The following is a 21981-nucleotide window of genomic DNA, read 5'->3' as shown; positions in this document are numbered from 1 at the left end:
ACCCCCTTACCATGCCGCTCAAAGCGGCAGGAGCTGCAGAACTGCCCAGGAGCCATCCAGAGCGCTGGCGCTGGTGGTGCAGCACGCTGAGACTCTGCGAGAGGGGGGAAGGCGGGGGAGGCACTGGGGGATCCTCCCCAGCTGGGAGCTCAGGCGGGCCGGACAGGACGGTCCCATGGGCCAGATGTGCCCCACGGGCCAGAGTTTGCCCACCCCTTTAACAACCGGTTCTAAATTGGCTTCTAAATTTAACAAACGGTTCGCATGAACCGGTGCGAACCAGCTCCAGTTCACCACTGATCCTAACTATACATATACAATGATGGAGTCTAAATTAGTTGTTACCACTCAAGAAAGAAAAGGGGAACAAAAATGATTAGGGGTATAGAATGGCTTCCGTATGAGGAGAGATGAATAAGACTGGGACTTTTCATCTTGGAAAAGAGGTGACTTAGGGGGGATATGATAGAGGTCTATAAAATCATGAGTGATATAGAGAAAGTAAATAAGGAAGTGTTATTTACTCCTTCTCATAATATAAGAACAAGGGACCACCAAATGAAATGAATAGGTAGCAGGTTTAAAAGAAACACAAGAAAGTATTTTTTCACGCAATGCACTGTCAACCTCTGGAACTCCTTGCCAGAGGGTGCTGTGAAGGCCAATACTATAATGGGGTTCAAAAGGGAGCTAGATAGATTCATGGATGATAGGTCCATCAATGGCTATTAGCTAGGATGGGCAGGAATGGTGTCCCTAGCCTCTGTTTACCAGAAGCTGGGGTTGGGTGACAGGGCATGAATCACTTGATGATTACTTGGTCTGTTCATTCCCTTTGGGGCACCTACCATTGGCCACTGTCAGAGGACAGGATATTGGGCTTGATGGACCTTTGGTCTGACCCAGTATGGCCATTCTTATGTGATTTTTTACCCAAGTGTAGGACCTTCCCCTGAGGGGAGCATGTTGCATGATAGTAATATTTGTAAAACAGTTTTATCTGCTAAGATTGGGGTAATTAAATCTCATGTTTCAGAGCATGAGCTGATCCTAGAGAGGCCAGGAAGATAATAGCTGTGTCACTGTGCACAGTTGGTGCTACGTTTTATAGAAGTGTTTGCCTTCCTCAGCAGAAATTGGTTTTTACCACCAAAGCTGAGTGAACTTGGTGGGCAAGATCCCCAGATGTGCCAGGGCTGCACTCAGTGCACTGGGTGAGTTGCGGCTTAGGTAGCTCTCCTGATTCTGAGGGCTGCCACAGGTTGAAATGGCCATCGGGCCAGCTTAGAGCAGCTTCAGGGATGCTCTAGTTTGTACTGGCACATAATGGTTCCCAAGAATCCTCTTTGCCAGCCAGTATGTCTAGAGTGCAGTATGCTCTGGCCTTGCTCCCTGGGATGCCTCCCCACTGCCACCCTGCCCCAGATTGCTCCTTACGGCTCTGATGGAATGGCATCAGGCTGCCCTTACTACACTAGGGGAATCCTCAGCAGCTGTCATAAGGGGTCTTCAAGTCCCCTGTGCCCCTCTGAATTGGCTCAAAGGGGACTTAGGAGTGGCCAAGGATCGGGCCTAAGGATTGACGTTCAAATTGTGTTGGTTAGGGATAGAATAACAAACTTAGCCAACATGAATTCATTTTTAAAATGCAAGCTACTATTCATAGACATTTCCTCCTCTGTATTCATCCAGATCTATTGGCCACTAGTGAAGGCAAATAACAAACTTGCTGAACCAATAGTCAGAGCTGGTATAGTGAACCCCTATGTTCCTGGGGTTAAGGGGATGTGCTGACAGGCTCCAAAGGTGTTCCAGGCTATCCTTGTTAAATAGAAGGTTTGTGTCCACACATGGGCCCTGTGTGACTGTGGTGGTGGTAGATTGGTTAAAGGGGAAAATATGGGGCTTCATAGAGCATTGAAAATAACACAGATTCTACTGTGGGCAGAAAACAGCTCCTGAGCTGAACCTCTAGCTCTAGCTTCTGCTGAGTTATGAAAATGAGTAAAACATGTCAGACATGTATTTCTATAAGTCTTCCTAGTTCACTCTGGACCTTGTGACCATTCCAAAATGGGATCACTCACTCGCTCATCCTGGTGCTGCAGCTCAGTTGTTTGTGACTTCACAGCAAAATCCTGGATGGGTTGTCATTAGGCTCTGATCTCTCACACAAAGCAGACTGTGGAATAAAGAGTGCAGCACTGTATGCTTTAGAAAGAAAAAAAATATATGGTTTAAGGGGAAGGATATACCATGCTTCAGTGGCTCCTGTGTTGCATGGGACAGAGTGGACAGCATTTGATTAAAATATTACTTGCTGAAATATGAAGCAATTCCTTGCCAGCCTTTTCCTGACTGTTAGCGGGAGAGAACAGGCCCTATAGATCTTCATGAGAAGCGCCACTCACTCGGCAGGGAGAGTGAAATGGGCTAAGCCCACAGTTCACATCTCCTTTGTCAATGGCATCCAGCCCCTGGCCTTGGGAACTGACTGGCGGCAGTTTGCAAATGTATGTGCTTGGCTGGGAGCCTGCAGTTTCCTTTGTCCCAGCTATGTTGGGGGCCTAATAGGGAAGCCGGAGCGTGTCATCCCTGACTGCCAGAGCTTCCAAGCAGTAACATGACGGGCAACTTCTCAGACAATATCCAACATGAACATTCAAGGCTGAGCCTATTCTTCTTCGAGACACTGGTACTGACTGATTCCACATGCTGTTTTCCAGAGCCTATTGCTGTAACAAGCTAGAGTCCTGATATAGACCTTACCCCTTGTGGAAAAATCCTACAGGATTTAATAGGGTTGAAAGCAGGAGGGTTCACTAGAAGTTTAACAGAGGTCTGTAGAAATTACTTAAAAATTTTCTGTAGAATTTAACACAAAATTGTAACCATTGTGTAGGGTATTTTTGATCCATCCCAAGCAAATCTATCGAGAATTTTATCCCTGCTATAGATTTCTACAGGGTGCTTCAAGAAACCATTAGGTAGGCCACTATCCTCCATTACATTCTATAGGATTTTTCCATAATTGGCAGAGCTCCAGCCATGGAAGATGCCAAACATACTTTCAAACACTTATGTACTTCTCAAGAAACAGTCCTGGCACTAATAATTCAAGGGATCATTTTTACATATAATTAGAAAAGCAGCTTTACTTTCTCTAATGTCTAAAGTGATGCTGTATAATTGGAGGCACTGAAAAACTTGCCCTCAGTGTCACATAACTGATCCAGAGTACAGGTGATCACCCATTTCCTACTTCCAGATTCATCAATATTGTTTGTAGTCAAGCTAGAAACACAGATTTAAAACTGTGCTGATGACTGAACAGCCAAAATTGTACACGCAAATGAGCTTCCTGTACTGGTATTTGTCATTTGTGTGTGTGTAATATGCATAGTCAGACATGACGGAACAAAAGTACAGGTTTGCAAATTCTATCCTAACTGTGCATACACAGCTCTCATTGCCTTTAATGAAAGTTGCATGGATGTATATCTGAGTGAGGGCAAAACTGAGCTATCAGAATATATCTTGTGCCACTGTATTTCAAGTCAGAGTGGCAATGGCAGAGGAAATGTAGGCCTAGATTGGCCCCTCCTGAGGAAAAATCAGTAATAGGCAGTTGTGGGGAAGAATTTTGTGGAATTTCCTGAGAACTGTTCCATCAATGTGTCGGAGATTATCCCTCCGGTGAAGGTATGGTACAAGATCTCTGCAGATTTTCTGAGATTTACTGGTGGACAAGATCATATGTGTGGTGATCCCATGTTTCCAAATTGCCTTCAGAGCCCCACGCTCTACTTCCTGGCTGTTCAGCTTCAAGGTCTCCCCTCTTGCCATGGCTGCTCAGGTGGGTTCCACATCCTGGGAGAGGGGACCTGGAAACATTCAGACAGCCTCAGGTGAATGGGAGAAGGGTGTGCGAAATAAATTTTAGAGCCAAATTCTGTCTTCTAATGAATTTTACAACTCTGACTCAGTTGAAGCCGCCTACAAATATCCAATGGCTGAATTTGTTCCATTTAGAAAATGAGGTGCAATGATCACTGATGTGAGACCAACGGTTTGGGAAGCAGATAACAAGACTCTGGAGCCCTACAGCAGATACAAGCTTGGGTGCATGTATTTGTTATTATTACATCCTTCTCATGCCAGTGGTGGAGCGCAGAACAGAGCTAGCCTCTTCCATCCCTCCCTTTCATTAGCTGCTGCTTCCTTCTGCTCTAAGGTGTTGAGATTGACTGTTCTGACCTCCCTGCTGAGGTTCTTCTTAGGGGTTCTCTTGGAAGCCCTTGTTTTCTCCCACCAGTTGGTTTCCACTTGGAGCTTCATGTGGAAGTCTGCATGTTGGCATCCAGAGTACAAGCTCCAAATATGTCCAATACATCCTTCTAATTGTATTGGAGATAAGTTACTGGTTGGTAATTTCTTGGATTTCTTCATTAGTGATAAAAACTCTCCTTCCAATGCCCAGAATCTTTCACAGGACTTATTTTCAAAGGCATTTAGTTTTCTGTCTAATGATTTGGTAGATCTTCAGCACTTACAGCCATACATTAGCATCGAGATTACATTTGACTGAAAATTCTCAGGGTTAGTCTACACTGAGCTGCTGTAGCACATCTGTTGAAGACACTCTCCGCCAATGGGAGAGAGCTCTCCCATCAGCATAATTACTCCATCTCAATGAGAAGTTGAAGCTATGTCAGTGGAAGAGCATTTCCCACTGACTTAGTGCTAGTGTGGACAACGCTTAGGTTGATGTAACTTGCGTTGCTCAGGGGGGTTGATTTTTAACACCTCTGAGCAACGTAAGTAACTTACATTGACTTAGGTGGTAGTGTAGACAAGCCCTCACTTGTGTTTTGATACTATATATTTTGATTTCCACACGTTGTTGAGTTAAGTGAATGCTGTGGATGCCTATCTTTTACTTGGATGTCACTTTGTTCTTGAGCTCTCCATTGGCTAGTATGGTGCTGCCCAGGTAAATGAACGATTCTATTTCCTTGATGCTTTTGTCTTCTAATTTGATGTTCTGGTTTCCAGGGACGTTTGTTTTGGCATACCTAATTTTGACCCCTGCTTCATCTGCTGTTTTTGCCACAGTTTCTGTCTTTGTTAGTAGCTTTTCAGGGGTGTTTTTCAATAGCACATTCCCATCAGGTCTTCTAGGCATTTGCCATCTACCCAAGCTATGTGTTGTAATGTAAACCAGACATGTTCCAACTTCTTAGAGTATTAACAGTCTTTTTATTCAGGCAATATGCATATAACTTGGCAATAGCTCCACAGACTTGCACTTTCTTCAGTTGCCAACAACGCATAACCCAATGCTGGAACAGCCACACATTTCCTTGTTTAACTATCTGCCTACTCTTCCCTCATGGCTGGTTTATTATATGCATTATAACACTATGCCAGTGTTTGTGTTGCTACTACACTTCTTCACTATCTAATCTGTGGCAATGCTAAGCAACAGCAGATACAGAATGCAGCTCTTTTAATGCCAGTGTCCACGTTGAATGACTGCTGTTTGGCTGTTCACTTGTTTATGCACCTGCTTTGTTGTTTTTAGTTCTTTCAGCTTCTTGATTATAGCAGGTATGTCTGACCATTTGTATTGGACCAATGTATAGGAGAATGTATAGACAGGAGTAAAGGAAGGTACCAGAGAATATAGACTGTGGCTTGAAAATCTGAGAGCAGAAAGACAACCCTGAAGACACATAGAGGGAGGTTCAGAAGAAAGTAAAAAGCTGACAATACTGGAGTTGTGGAATACTTATGAGAAGACAGGAATCATGAGACAGAGCCTTGGGGCAGAAAGAAGAGAAAACATTAAGGGCTAACGTTGCTGAAAGAACCAACATTTATGTGAGCTGTCCAAGCAAGGATGCTGGGAGAGGATTAGAAATTTCCTCACAAAAGCAACAGAGCTATATGAATAATACTAGAATTTAGAGCTCAGAATGAGCTGTTACAGTTGTCCCATCCCCAGCTTAGTTAAAATTAGTTATTTTCAGAACTTAATGTATAACAGTGCTGTCAACGGCTTTTCTTTGTAGTCAAAGATTTGTATTCAGAATCAGATTCAGACACAGAGCAACACTGCATAACAATGCTTAGCTCACGTCCTCTTACTGAGATGTATAAGGTCAGGTCTTGGGGTAAGTGGGCATGATGCAACAAACCAAAACTGAGTTCCATTGCCTTAGGTTTCATCCAGTGCATCCTTTCGTACCTGCTTTACATTCCAGAATGATCAGAGGGGCAATTACTGAAAAATATATTAAGGTGACTTTTAAGGCAAACAATCCTCAGTAAACTGTACTGAGAAACTGAAAATGAATCTATTCACCTCAACTCTTCTTCATCCATCTCTCTTCACCCACAAAAGGCATCCTGGTTCTCCACCCAACTTGCTTCCCAGAGAGATCTAGCCCACTTTCCTGTAACCCCACACTCTTTCCCGCTGCTGGTTACCCCTTTCTCCCTCTCAGCCTTGGCCTTTGCCTCCCTTCTTCCCTGACACACCCACATTCGCTCTCCAAACGTGGGCTCTTAGCCAAGAGTGAGAGTGGGAAGCAGAACAAGGGAGGTGGATCAGGGAGGGAGGGAGCATATACAAGGAGTCAGGACGCTCTTCTCTCCCTGAGTATCTACAGCTACAACAGAGGGGACTACGAGTCTGTGGGTCCCATCTTGAGAAGGGTGGAGAAAGGGAGAGTGCTACTTCTATAGCATTGTTCCCTGACCTCAGAGGAGTGCTTCTTTGTGGTTCAGGCTCAAAACTGTGGACTGAGGGAGCAGCTACTCTTTTCAGAGAGCATGATACCACCAGCTTCGTGGGTCTTGAGTGCTTTCCTGCTCCCTGCTTTCCTTCTCTGTGATACTGAATGGCACAGCAACCAGTGGCGTGACAGCATGTATGGACATTCTATCTATGAAAAGCCTCAGAAAACTGGGGATACTTTCTTCCCATAATCTCCTAAAGTAGTGATAAGGGAAATGACAGTTAAGATTAGCCTAACCAGCTACTGAATTTCACCATTGCTTCTTTGGAAAACAGCTGAAGACTCGTGTCTGTCTGGAAATGCTGTCAAGTGACTGTGGAAGACAAATGTTTTGTAGTACTAGAGCTATAGCTCTACCTCTTCCTGCCAGAACTGCAGTAGAGGTAACATCTGATTGACAAGTCTGGTGTGCAGGCACCAGCCCAGCTAAGAACAATTAACAGCTATTTCCTCAGTGAAAGTAAATATATTGACGTATTGACAATATACTGATTTTGTGCCCTTTTGGAAAGGGTGAGTGCATCTCCCATGTTTCTACTGCTTGAACTCATCAGAAATAGTATGCAGAAACATAGCCCTCTGAAAGTACATACACAGTCTGGGCACGCTTTAAACGAATGGGCTGAAATATACATATACCTGTATGTATTTCTAATCTATTTTAGGTATTTATAGAGTATCCCTTACCAGAATGTTTAAAGACAATAGTTTGGGTTTCACAGAAATCATTGTGTAATTGAGTAAATCCCCAAGCGATGTCTAAAAATCTAGGGTGGGGTGGGGTTAGGATTAATGACAGACTAAAAGCTGTTTGTCTGACAATAATTCCTTAAGCCCCAGTGAATATTAAGAAATCATTCACTGGTTTAATTTTGACTTAAATGTGTTACTTTATTGAGATACATTCTTACCAAATGATTAGTTTATGTAATAGGTACATCTCTATTATATAATGATAAACCACAATAAATATGAGTTTTAATTTAGGCCCCACATCAGCAATGTACATAAGTACTAACTTAACTTGATGGCAGAGCTGCTTATAGTTAGGCACATGTTTAAGTACCTTGCAGAACTGGGGTCATAGTATATAGTTTACAGGAAATATCTTTTAGCGTATCTTCAATGCACACTTGACACCTCATTTAAAGGTGTTAGTAACCACAATACTGAGCAAGCTGTGGTCAGACTGAGACAAAATTTCTCAGCACTCGAATGCCTCTGAGGTGATCTTCTGAGGTCACTGTCACTGTTCTCACAGTCACTGTTCTCAACTGCAAACCAGAAGCCAGCGGAGGAAAATGGTGGGTTTGGAGTGAACGCTTGTTGCGTGTACCTGATCTCTATTAAGAAGGAATGGTTATGACCACTGTGCCAGCACTTTCCTTTATTATTTATAGGCCAGACTGTGGAGCCCTTACTCACAAGAGCAGTTACAGTGAGTGAGACCCCTCATGTGAATAAATACTCAGCAACCTGAGTCAGGGTTCTACAAATGTAGGAGTAATACAGCTATACCCACAAGGGCAATAATAATATCCCCATAGCAGTTGCGTGGCCAGGGCCAGGGATCGGCACCCACTGCCACACAGCTGGGGGGTTTGGAACCTGGAGCTGGCACCTGCTGCTGTGTGAGCGGGGCTGGGAGTCGGCATCCTGGTTCAGTGCTTGGGGTCCGTGCCTGCAGCTGCACAGCTGGAGTTAGGAGTCAGTGTCTTGGGCCAACACCCACCAGCACCTGCTGCTGCGTGCCTGGAGGTCGGCGTCCAGGGCTAGCACCTGTCAGAGCCTGGGGTTGGTGCCTGCTGCTGCGTGACCGGGGCTGGCACCTGCAACTCGGGATCGGTGCCCATAGCCAGCTCCTGCCAGAACCCAGGGCTGGGGGTCGGAGCATGTAGCTGGGGGTTGGCTGCCACCGAGGTTTGGGCCTGGCACTTGGGGTCTGCGCTTGGTACCACACAGCCAGGGCTAGGGGGAAGCATCCAGAGCCAGCACCCATGGGAGCCCAAGGCCAGAACCAGGGACCTGAGCTCAGGGTCGGCGCCTGGGGCTGGTGCCTGGGGTTAGTGACTAGCGCTGGGCGTTGAAGCACATGGATGGGGGTCAGCGCTTGGGGCCAGTGGCTGCCAGCAGGATTGGGGGTCAGTACCACATGCCTGGAGCCAGGAATCGGAGCCTACTGCCACATGGCCAGGAATTGGAGTCTGAAGCCCCATGGTTGGAGCCGTCATCTGCAGCCAGGCTCCGCGCCACGTAGCCACCCCAGGGCTGAAGTCCGAGCCCCACTAAGCTCCCCCCCCCCGTCCCCTCTCAGGTAGAGAACTCACTTTGCTCCTTCAGAGTTGTGCCCCACCTGTCTCTGGAGACATGCTTTGCTGCCCCCACTTCCCATCACCGCCCAAGAAGCTGCCATGGCCGCAGGGAAACCCCTTGGTGGTCGCATGTGTCTACAGTGGCCGAATTTGAGAAACGGTGCCCTAGAGGACCAACAAACCATCAAAATGCCAAAGCTCTGAGGGAGCCCGCCTAAAACGGACATTATAGAGTCTGAGATGGATCTGGTAGGCTCAGGGTGCGTCCACAATACCCGCTGGAGAAACCAAGAAATTTAATCCCTGGAGAATTCTGTACAGGACTCATGATATAATGAAGGAAAAAAATAATAATTTTACAGACCAAGGTAGCAGATTTAGAAGACCTTGGTGCAACAATTCTTCTCTCCACCCTCCAGATCTACCCCCCCACCACACCCACAGCTGCCCCCACCCCTTCAAAGCTGCCCCGTGAGTCCTCCCCCATGAACACCCTCTCACTGCCAGACCAGGCCCCTGCCATCCCCCTTGCTCCCAGGAGCTTTCCTCTCCTGTTCCCCAGCCGGTGTGGGGAAAGGTGGAAGGGAAGGGAAGGTCTCTCATCTGCTTGGTGCGAGGGGGATTCAATAGATGGTGGTGGGGAGGTGCTTCTGCCACCGCTCAGCACCTGCTGGTGGACCTCACTGAGCCACATCCCTTCTCATTGCTAGGCCAAGCCCTCAGCTGAGTGGCTGGCCAATGGCAAGCCATGAAGGGGCAGGGACATCCATTCATATCTCCAGCAGCTCCTCAGGGATTTTTCTCTGGTAACCTGGGACAACTGTAAAAATGGGAGCCAGATGCGGGATGCCATGCACAAGGCAGGAGACTTGAGGGATGGGGGTTGCTGTAGTGTTGTGTGTGTGTGTGTGTTGTTTACATACAGATAATTTTGTTATTAAATACCAACTCTTGGTGCCATTACAAATTAAACAATACAATAGCTACACAGGCCTAACACCAATATAGGACACTATATCTTGGTCTACACTACAGAGCCTACCGGCGGAGCCTATGTTGGCATAGCTATGTCAGCATAGCCCCCTAGCGCAAACCCAGCATCTGCCAACAGAGGAGTAGCTCAGCTAGTGCAGGAACACCACCTCCCCACATGATGTTTGCTATGCTGACAGAGATACTCTTCTGTTGGCATAGCTGCATGTACACTGGGGTTTTTGGTGGCATAGCTGTGTTGCTAGACAGTGTTTTTTCACCCCCTGACCACCACAGCTATGCCAGTATAAGTTTTAAGTGTAAACCAAGCCTAAGAGCCTAATTCATTACAAGCATAAGCAATTGTAATGCAGTGGAGCTCAGCCCACTCACACTAGCTGAGAATATGGCCCTGAGATGTCTGAAATATCTGCTGAGTGTGTTTTACTCATTAATTAAGCACTAAGGTCCTTATTCATCAATGTATTTAAGGTATGCTGAACTTTAAGTATGTTTCAGCCCTGGTAAGCACTTGCTTAAATGTTTTGCTGAATCAGGGCCTGAAGTTGGAGAGAATAATTCTTCAACTTGTGTTCATACTGCCGCTTACTACATAGACATCTTCATTGTGTAAGCACTCAGACAGAGGCACCTTCCTGTGAGCAGCACTCTAATGATAAATTGTAATAGAATACATATATTTTTATAGCTTATACCCTTGGATAGTAAGTTCTTCAGATGTCACAAACCAAGTAAAACTGGCCCTGGTCAGTATTTAAGATAGAACTGATCAGAAGATATCAAGTATTTTTTGTGGGAAATTTTGAAAGAAAAATATTTTTTCATTTTTCTCAAAATTATCAGTATTTTTCAGTTTTTGAAGAACAAAAACAAAAGTTCAGAATTGGGAAAACATTTTCAGTCAAAAGTTTGTTTTAAAAAAAATTTATTTATGGAAAACCAGAAACTTTTACTGAAAATGTTTGGGTTCTGAATTTGTTTTTCCTATAAAAAACCTGGATGGTTTAACTGAAAATAAAATGTCTCAGTGAAAAATTGTTTTAACCAAAGAGCTATTTTTTGTTGAAATTACTTTTTGAGAAAAAAATTTCAATCGGCTCTGATATCAGAATATTCCAAGTTGTGCATGGGGTCCAGATCAGCACAGAGTTGGGGGAAAGTGCAAAGTGGGCTTAAACCCCCATCTGAGGGAAAGAAAAATACTTTAAATCACCTCTGAGGGACTGTTCCATAGATTATGAATTACCATAGAAGAATTTTATTCTGAATGGACTCGCTCTCCCTTCCATCCTTCCCTTTATCCCCTTTAAAGTACACATTTTATATTGCCTACCTCATTTACAAAATTAAAACGAGCAAGGTCAACTAAAGTTTTCCTTCACGTGATTTTGATCCATGACAACCCCGAAGAGAAATTCGTGGACGCCTGTTTTAAAGAAGGACATATGGGTCTGAATTATTACAAACAGCCTTTTTTTTTAAATTATGACTAGAGCTTTTTATGTCCATGTTCTAAGAAGAAAAAATTGTCGAAGCTTTAATTGCAAGTATTTTTACAAATGTTTAAACCATTGCACTTTATTTTAGCTGCACAACTGCCATTAAAAATCTCAGTACAATGAAACTCAGACAACTAAAACCCTGTACAATTCCTTGAAAAAAACACTAGTTGGAATCTATTCTAAAATGCCATTGTACTCTGATTTGCTACAGAACCAAGTGACAGAAATATCTTTCAAGAGGATGAGCAATAGAATAGAGTTAACAATGCTAAAACCAGAGTGTGAGAGTTGGTGAAATAATGTGGAAGTCTCGTTTATATTAAAAAGAAACATTTTAAAATATAAATTCATGATTTTCTCAAAGTGCATATTAAACAAATAAGCATTCTAATGTATGTATAACAGGTCAGAATTTAGCACTAACATACATACATATATATATGGATTGTATGCATCTATAAATCCAAAATCTTAATATTTATAGCCACCCAACTTTCCCAAATAACTGTCCTGGCTGCCTCATTATAATTCCTTTGGCAATTGCATTTGACATTATTCACACACTGCCTCAAACTCTGCAAAGTACTTTCTAGAGATATTTACAAAGTATATAAAACATCGAAAGTGGTATGGCATTATCAGTCACGTGGTTTGATTGAGATCTTTGCCCCACGAGAAAGCAACTAGTTACTTTACTGTGCTAGAAGATTGGTAACTATTTATTTACGCATTTATTATCTGCTTTACTCTGAGGATAAAGAATGAGTTTGAACTACAAAAGCCGAGACTGCAGGAAGCCCCATCAGTCTCTCCACACTTCTGCTGTCAACCCTATTGTAGAGGAAACATTATTCAAACTGCAGGCTCCAAACTCCCAGGTAACTAGAGACAGCAGGAAGCTCTGTTTGATATCAAGTATATTCTTTATCAACCTTTTTGTTGTGATGGGAAGAAATGATCTAACTTTACTTTCATCTTGCTCTGTCCTAACATCACCCAGTAGGTGAATTGCTTTATTGGTACGCCTTGGCCAGAAGTCTTTGATATACAGTGCCCTTTGCAGCCATAAATTGTCCATCTTTCAGACAAGGTTTTAAACTTTCCTCATCTAGTTATGCTACCCATAAATGATTAGTCGCTCCTTTCAAAATAAGAGATGGGCATTTATTGAAACACTTGGCCCTCACTTAGATACCATAAAATAACCATAGTCTGACCTCTCTAATACCCAGGAAAGTCATGTATATAGTAACTGGACTTACTACCTGAAAATTTTGACTGATATTGTACCTAGTGTTCTCTCATCAGCATTCAGCAGCACTGTCCTATCACAAAAGCCAAAAATCTCTACCAGAAAGGCCAGTATAGTAGTGGTACTAAACAGAAAACAGAAACAATTTTTCTTCTTTGTGCTGTGGTTTTCTAGTAACATATGCCTACAGCTAGTCAAGGGAAATGCACAGAAGTGTGTTTTCTGGAAAGTGCAGCAGCAATGCACTTATGGTTATGCTTTACCACCACAATCTCTCATTACCCACTTCCTTGCACTCTCTAGCTCAGGGGTTCTCATAACAATTTTTTTGATGACCTTAGAGTGCGTCCACCAATGCTTGCTGGTGACTGCTCTGACAATTTTTCCTAAAATACTTAACTAACTTTAGGAAAAAACAAATAAATATGCATATATACATATCCAAATCATTGTAATTTATTTATGTAGGGGTTTTTTTCAGACTCAATAATAAAAATAATGTACATTTGTCTCTATTCTTTACTGGATCTAAATAGAATAGAAACAAATAAGGTGCTTTGCATGTTCTTGTCCTTTTTGTTGTTACTTTTGGTTTTTTGATTGCTTTTGTTTTGTTCCTGTGAAAAGTGATATTTATTTGTCTGTTTGTTAATATCACTTTTCACAGCAGCAGCAGCGGCAGACTTGCTAGCTAGCTGTGAGGCAGTGAAAAGTGATATACAAATATCACTTTTCAAAACAGACTTACTCAGCCTTGGCAAGCCGAGGGACAAATTAAGCACTGGATGGGGAGAGGGGTAGGGAGTCAGCTGGGGGCCAGGGTCAATGGAGGGATGGATGGGAGGCTGGGGATGGAGCCCGAAGCCCAATGGCCAGGGGTTGGGGTACACCACCATGCAGCTGAACCTCAGGGCCAGAGCCTGAAGCCCATGATTGGAACCTGTAGCTGGGGCCCACCACTTCACACCTAGAGGCAGCAGCCAGAGGAGGCAGCAGGTGCCAGGGGCAATGGGGGGTGGGGTGAGCCCGGGGCCAGGGCTGGGGGACAGAGCCCCGTGACATGGCTGGAGCCCACTGGCCACCATCCCAGATCTGAAGCCCGAGCCCCCAGGAAGATGGGGAACTCACGCCGGCTGCCTGCTTCTCTAGCGTTTGTGGCTCCCTGTTGGCTGCCCTGGGGGAGGGGCCACTACTTTGCTGCCCCCCCCGCCCCCGCAATCACCACCCAGGAGTCTGTGGCTGCACAAAAAGCCCCTGGTGGATGCATGCGGCCATGGTCTCTGCATTTAAGTAATGCAGCTTTAGCTCCATGTCGTCTCCCCTCCACACCTAGCTCCGCCACACTCTCTGCAGATGCTATTCTCACTCCCCAACCTTATCTCCTCTTTCACTCTCCTCCACTAGTCAGCGTCCCAACCCAGGGGTCTAAAAGGGTATTGCAGTGTCCAGACCAAATGTGTGTCCACCGCAAGTTACACTCCTTGCTGGATCTCTTTGTACTAGGCTGGACTTCATCTCTTTGGGGCATGGTTACAGGCTTAGTAGTAGCAGTTTAGTCCACCCGGGGAGGGTAGGAGGGGGAACATTCTGCTCTTCAGGACCTCTTGTGTGTTCCCCCCTCCAAAGAGGATGTAACGCTGGCAAACCAGGTGCTAACTCATGCCAAGGCCCCAAGGCCTCAACTGAACACTGACTAATACACAGCTGGAAATCAGTCTGGCTCACCTGTGTGTTAATAGTGTTGAAACAGATGTTAAATTTGTAAGAATGTGTTTAGTGTTTAGACTTTATGAAATTCTTGTAAGTTGCTGCATTCGTTAATCTCACATTTAACATCAGTATCACATGTTATACATGTAATATTTAACTGTTTGCTCTGAAACTGTAAAACCACCAGTCAAGGGAGAAACATTCCCAAGTGTGAAATAGTAGTTTGCCACAGGAGGTGTTATCTCCTGCCCAACAAAAGAAGGCCCATACATACCAGCCAAACCATTGTGGAACATCAGAGGACAAAAGATGTTATTGATTTCTCTCTCCACCACCCATGAAGAGGAGACATGCACATGAACTCATCCCATCATCTTGAAGTCTGGGGGAAGGGAATACAAATTCCTGATGGGAAGAAACTGTGTCTTTATGCCACTTTGACTCTAAGGGGTAAGGATTACTAAGCATAAGCAAAAGATCCCCAGTGCTTGACTGGGGTTAGCCCTCAAGGACATCTAGAGCTTGCTTATTATAGAAGCTTTTACTACCTTTTAAAACAGGTTGGCAACCTTCAGCACACGGCCCATCAGGGTAATCCGCTGGCAGGCTGTGAGACTTTTTGTTTACTCTGACCATTCATAGGCACGCCCCCTCCGCCAATGCAGCTCTCAGTGGCCGCAGTTCATCATCCCTGGCCAATGGGAGCTGCAGGGGGAGGGGGCGTGCCTGTGGACAGTCAAGGTAAAAAAATGTCTCATGGCCCACCAGCGGATTACCCTGATGGGCCACGTGCCGAAGGTTGCCGACCCCTGTTTTAAAACCTAATACTGTAACTCATTAGTGTGCACGTATTTATCTGCTGTAACCTTGTAAATAACTCATTTCTTTGTCATAGTTAACAAATTTTTAGTTAATTTATTATAGGATTGGCTACAAGTGTTGTCTTTGGTGTAAGATCTAAAGTGCAGTTAACCTGGTATAAGGGACCTGTCCTTTGGTTTTGGGAGTTACCTGAATATTGTTGTGATGTTTGGTGTAAGGGACCATCTATCACAAAGGTAAGCTTGCCTGGGTGACAAGGTAGATTGGAGAACCCAAGGGCACTATCTGTGACTCCATGTTTAGGATGTTCACACTTGATACTTGGTTAATGAAATCTAAGTATAGAGCTCATAGCCAGTTTGGGGTTTGTACCCTGCTTCTTAACAGGTTGGCACTCATGCTCTTGAGCCACTCCAGACAGCTTAATGGGGAGGGATCCAGATCACTGCTTCCAGAGTGGTTTTATCAGTGTTGTAGTCACTCTGCCCACAGCTCCAGGCTTCACCCTCACTTCCTGGTGCAGTCTGTACCTCCTTCCTCCTTTTCCCTGGGCTGCCCCTTTTAAATTGTCCCTCCACCTGGACCATACTACGCAGTTGCTGAGGGGCAGGGCCTCCCTAGCCCAGTATTACTCCATGCCTTGCCCTGGTTTAGTGTGGGGTCTGTAAACCCCATCACAGTCCACCACTGACTTGCTGTGTGGCCTTGAGCAAATCACTTTACCCCTTTGCTCAGCTTCCTCTCTATAAAAGCGGGGAAATAATAACTATGTGTGCTATCTTCCTGATGAGCAAACTATCTACCCCTCACCTTCACCCCCCCCACACACACTGGAGAGTTGGGGGAATTGACAACATGGTCAGTGTTAGTGCAGTAGTGCTCAGTGTATGCAGTGTGCTGAACACGTAAAATGCTATGTAAGGGCTCCATACCTAGTAACAATACCCCAGGGACATGTGACAGAGCAACCAGAATAATGCTGCTGGCAGCCTGCCCTGATTGTGTTTGAAATAGCCCATCCATGGAGCAGGTTGGAAAATTATTTCCAACCCACCCCTGGAACGTTTCAGAGAAAAGGAATATAGCTCAGTTTTGCTAAAATATTTCTTTGACAAATTTTTGAGTTTTCATCCAAAAAATCAAAACTGGAACATTTTCATGCATTTTTTCTTTTTTCTTTTGGTTGCTGGAAACCTAAATATTTCCACTTTTTGACAAAAACTCAAAACCATTGGCCAAAAAAGGACAGCTTTCCATGAGAACTCCTGTGTCGTTGAGAAGCCATTTTCCATCAAACGTGTCGATGGAAAATTTTAGACCAGCTCTAAGCACATCACCTCCTGCACTACTTCAGAGAGTCAGAGCCTGATCCCTGAGGAAGGACACTTGCATTGCCATTTTGCTCCTTTGTGATTTTGACTTTTGTTGCTTTTGACATTATGGTCCAGATACTTTGCAGTGGCTGAGGAGTGCCCAGGAGAGCTAAGGAAGTAGGGATGGTACAGAGTTAACCTTCGTGCTCCCCCAGTCCTGTGACATCTGTGCACAGGGCTGGTTTCCTGATAGCTGTCCCAAGGGACTGGTAAGGAAGGCACGGCTCACTGGGGCAGAAAGAAGCCCTGGTTACATCTCCTTTCCACCAACCTCACCTCCTTGGCTGGGAACAGGATGGCGCAGGAGCCATAACACCATCTCTGTACCACCTACAATAAGGTGATGCTCACAAGGCTGATTAAGCCAGCTTTCGGGATACTTGGTGCTGCTGAAGATTCTGGGCTCATAGGTCGAATAGTGCATTCTAGTACAGTGTGGGAATTTCTGGTGACAGATGGAGAAGGTCCAAATTCACTGAAATGTGAAGCCCACATACTCAAGAAAGGAATGTATTTGAAAAATTGCAATAACTAACTTGCACTGGCAGCAGGTCATTGAGACAGCATGTTTTTAAAAGTGGGCCAAATTCTTCCCTGGTCCTACTCCACTGACAGCAGCCAAATGACATGTGCACACAACATGCCAAACAAAATTCAAACTGCATAAAAAAACCATAGCTATCAGATTGGGCCAGTTGGTCCAATCCAGATGTTAGTGACGGAACTCCCATTGATTTCACAAGCTTGCTATCTCCGTGCATCCTGCTCTTCCTAGATGTTGAAACTAGATGCCGGGGTCCTTTTAGAATCAAACTATTAGCTGCTTATTCACTTTTGAATGTTAATGAACAGCAATGCCTGTCATTGGTTCTGGAAGAACCCACTCTTGGATGAACACAGAGCATTGTCTGATAGGTATCCTTGGGATGGAACAAAGCATAGATGTTGGGAACTTTAAATTAAAGTCTTTTGCTGTCATAATAAGGGGTGAGCATAAATTTGATTTCCATCAGGCTATACAAGCATCTACTGGGTGGTGGTGATGGACCTTATTCTGGGTATAATATAACATTAACCTAGAAAGTGTGATTCTGATCTCACTTATTGCAGGTGTAAATCTGAGCTACTCTATTTGCATTTACACTATTATAAAACTGGTGTAAGTGAGATTGGAATCAGGCCCAATGTTTAAAAAAGGAGAAAACACCGCCTGGTTTAATAAATAACATTCAGTTTTCTGGACAGCTGGCAATCTACATGCCCTAAGTGTTCAGTTGTAATGACCTGGGTCACATTTTAAGGATTTGATTAGCAGACTGACCAGACTGCCAGTAGCACCCAGGGTAAGTGGCTCCAGCCAGAGCCCTCAAGAATGGAGTGGGTTCTTCAAAAGGAGAACAACCTTCGACCCACAGTCATCATTTTGGCCATCAGGTCAACAGTTGTTTCACAGAACATCGGCAATTGTCTTTCTCCTTGTGTCAGGAGGCTCTTGAAACATTATACGAGGATAATTAAGTGGTGAATAAAGGTCAGTGTGGACAAATAAATCAAACTGATAGTTTGAACACAGACTGATTGAGCAAAAACAAGGAATTCCGCCATGCCTGTTATCGTAGCTCTTGATGTTAACTGACTTTGTTAACATTACATCCAAAGGCAGCAAGTGGAAAGCTTTGTGAGGAATCAAAAGCTGAGCAAAGAGACATGGGCTTTAATTGTTCAGCTTTATTTTTGAAATAAAGACATGCAGTGCATCAATTTAGCTGACTTTAATGGACCACAAAACTGAACCTATTCTTTAGAATGCTAATTGAGTTAGAAGATTCTTGCCTCTCGCAGAACAGGGCTGCAAGAAATGCCAGTGCCATAATCACACTTGTCAGAAACTGGAGTACAGTTTCACTGAACACAAGCTAGAAACATCTATGCATCGTGCAAGAGGAATGGATATAAATACACACACACACACACACACATATATAAATTATAATGTAAACTTGATATTGTAGAAATCAAAACAAAATATTATGTTACAAACCCACTAGCTGGCTTATCTGAAAGCTCTCATGATCAAAAACTACAGAAATCAAGGTCATTAACTTATTCAGAGTACTTTGTTGTGCAAAAGGGGCAGCCAGGCAGTTCTTAATTATTTTATTTTATTTTGAAAAGGCCACAATATGCCCACAAATCAAAGTATTTTTTAGGAGAAAAATGTATTTGAACATCAATAGATGTATAAAATCTATTTTTTATTCAGATGTCAAGGGAAAATATCACTGATAAAAGACAATGTTGTTCAAGCTGCTCAGAGAAAGTCAACACAGAGTTAGCAGAGTTTTTATCTGTTATGCTTTTGGCATTTCATTGAAACTTCTGTTTGTTGGCTTAAAAAAAAGACCGTTATGATAAAGATTCCATTTGTGTCTCTAATTGTGTAGCTGCAGTCAACAGTATATATGGCTGTTTAAACTTGTTCTTCCCCTACCAACATGCACAACTACAGTGTATTACTTCTACTGTGTCAATAGTTGCAGTATAATGTATTACAATTTCAAATAAGAGAAGAATTCTAGTGTTTGAGCCATTAGTGTCAGTGTCCCTGTACTAAGATATGACTAGATTTTATAGATGCTTATGTGGCAGCTTCTATTTAATGTGCTCTTTGATCTCAGGCATATGTACTCAATGGGCCATATCCTCAGCTGGCGTAAATCCGTGTAGCTCCATTGACTTCAATGAAGCTATACCAATTTACATCAGCTGTGCATCCAAGTCGTGATTTAAATCCTCATAGTTTAATAACATTTTATAAAAAAAAACCCCAAACCATAATTTTCCCATGCTATATTTTTGGAGGTTAGTCTAATATATTTCAGCATATAAATGTATATCAGCTCATTTATTCATCCATTTACAACAGTTATAAACCCACAATAGGTTATGAAAATAAAAATAACATTGGAAATAAAATGATTTTTTTCTCTTGTTTATACAACATCTCTCTGTGAAGTAGAGGTTTCAGTGTTTGTTAATAATTTTATTATTTTCTTCATTATTTGTAGTGCACTGTAAGTGTACGTGACATGTTATGGACACATAAAATACAAGATTCCAGCCCCAAATATTTTGAAGTCTTGTACAGACAATTATGAAATATAGCATATAATATAATGGTCATAGTTTTTATGTGGCTTCATTTGGTTATTTTGCCACATCAGGTTATTATGAAATACCTTTGTGCACATTTATTTTTGCACTATAACAACTTTCCTTCAGACTAGATAACTACAAATCTACTATTGTTGGGGTTTTTCATTGTAATGCACTGAATTACATCTTCAGTGAGTCAGCTAACTATAAATACATGAGGGCTGATCGCTAACATTTAAAATAGCAACAGAATTATACAAAAGCATATAAATGATAAGGGATGAATTTAATGATAAACACGCGCACACAAAAATCTATGGGAAACCTATCTATGAGCCTACATAAATTATGAGAGTTTGCTAAGAAAGGTGTAATGGATTATGGTGAAAGATGAAGAGGAGCTTATACCATAACCAATCAGCCTTTTTCTTAAAGGTCAGGACATTCTGTCTGGGTCCACTTGAGTTTTTGATTCTGCCGTTTCACTATTCAGTGGCACAATGTAACTGTCAGTCTCAACAACAGTTCCTCGATCCACTGGCTCCACTGCTCGCAGGGCAACACGCAATATTTCACATCCACAAAACAATTCACCGTCTGCATAGGCGAACCATACGATTTCCATGGGGAGCAATATTGACACACCCTATTGAGTGTTCTTACGGGGACACTGAAAAGAGCAACATCTAAAATCAGACTCTGGCTTTACTATTCTTTCCTATTACTGAGTTACGAAATCGCGTTTTAATGTTCTATCACCATAAGATGAAATTAAATGCAAATGTACTCTCTCCCTCCCACCTCTTCTTCTCATTTCAGCCGTTGGAGACAGTTTTACTGCTATGCAAAGTCTTCCTGGTCGGTAAGTAGTAGCATGATAGATATTAGGAAAAATTTAACACATGAATGATGGTCTGTTTGGATTTTCCCCAGTGTTTCCCGTACCAGCTTATTCATTTCTGTCTATAAAAGACTGTCCATGGAGGGCTACAGCACTGGGCTGTGGCTCACTTTGGAGATATGAACTGATCTGCAGAGAGAGTGTGAACATTGAAGGGATTTGACAATAGGCTGTAGAGTAGTTTTAGCCATAAAGTTATGGGCGGTGATCAAGAAGCTAGCTCTGCAGATTACCTTGCTCCAAGCTTTCCTTGTGACGGCTCTACCTAGGCTTTAACTCCACTAGTTTGGCATGCGCTGAGTGTGACTTACCTACACTAGCCTATTAAAACATGTTAGTTAGCATTAGCTAATATCATACCTTAAATCGAAGTCTAGGCAAGAGTCTGCTGCACTTAATGCATTACAAGACTTAACATCTTGACTTGCCTTTTCAAAAGCTAATTTTATCTCGTAGTTTTTGCATCGCTTTACCAGCTCTGAGATTATGTAGCAGCTGCAAACTGAAATGGGCACAGGAATGTTAACTGAGGCTGGTGCTGGAATTGACACCCTGATCTCTCTGAAGACACAGATAGGGGAAAGTCCCTGTTTACTGTGACTAACTGGGGGAGGGGTCAATGTAAAATACGCAACTTCAGCTACGGGAATAGCATAGCTAAAGTCGACGTAATTTATTTCGACTTACCTCCCGTCCTCAGGGTGCGGGATCGACGGCCGTGGCTTCCCCCATCGACTCCGCTACCGCTGCTCACTCCGGTGGAGTTCCAGAGTCGACGGGAATGCGTTCGGGGATCGATATATCGTGTCTAGATGAGACACGATATATTGATCCCCGATAAATCGATCACTACCCGCCGATCCGGCAGGTAGTCTGGATGTACCCACAGACACAGAAGAGACTAGAGGTTTCTCCAGAATGAGGCCTCAGAACAGTGACGTGGCTACAACGAGGGCTAATAGACTAGGATTTACAATGTCAGTGCAAGGATTACAATTCAAGGAATACACAGCTTAGTTCAGACTCTGGCTTGGGATCTGTTGGTGGGGCAATGTGGGGAAATTGGCACTTCCTCTCATCTTGCATGTCCTCAGCGTGGCACTCTTCATGAGCACTAGAAAGAGAACTTTTAATAAGAATTTAGAAATACGTATTAT

At 43.5% G+C, this 21981-nt stretch overlaps 1 long non-coding RNA gene across 2 annotated transcripts in view; it reads left to right on the top strand.

Moving 5' to 3' along the window:
• The window catches only part of LOC120401591, a 42841-nt gene extending 21289 nt beyond the window's left edge, over positions 1–21552 (top strand). Inside the window, exons 1-3 of one of the 2 annotated variants that reach the window (XR_005596579.1) lie at positions 12403–12488; positions 20743–20785; positions 21525–21552. This is a non-coding gene — a long non-coding RNA (uncharacterized LOC120401591). Of the gene's footprint in view, positions 1–12402; positions 12489–20742; positions 20786–21524 lie in introns of those variants that run through there. The other variant, XR_005596578.1, reaches the window with a different exon arrangement.
• Positions 21553–21981: the final 429 nt, after the last annotated feature.

This window comes from Mauremys reevesii, linkage group 3 (assembly GCF_016161935.1).
Source record: "Mauremys reevesii isolate NIE-2019 linkage group 3, ASM1616193v1, whole genome shotgun sequence".
In the NCBI taxonomy this organism is placed as follows: Eukaryota; Metazoa; Chordata; order Testudines; family Geoemydidae; genus Mauremys; species Mauremys reevesii.
Note: the sequence above shows the minus strand (reverse complement) of the source record. Positions and strands in the feature narration are given on the sequence as shown.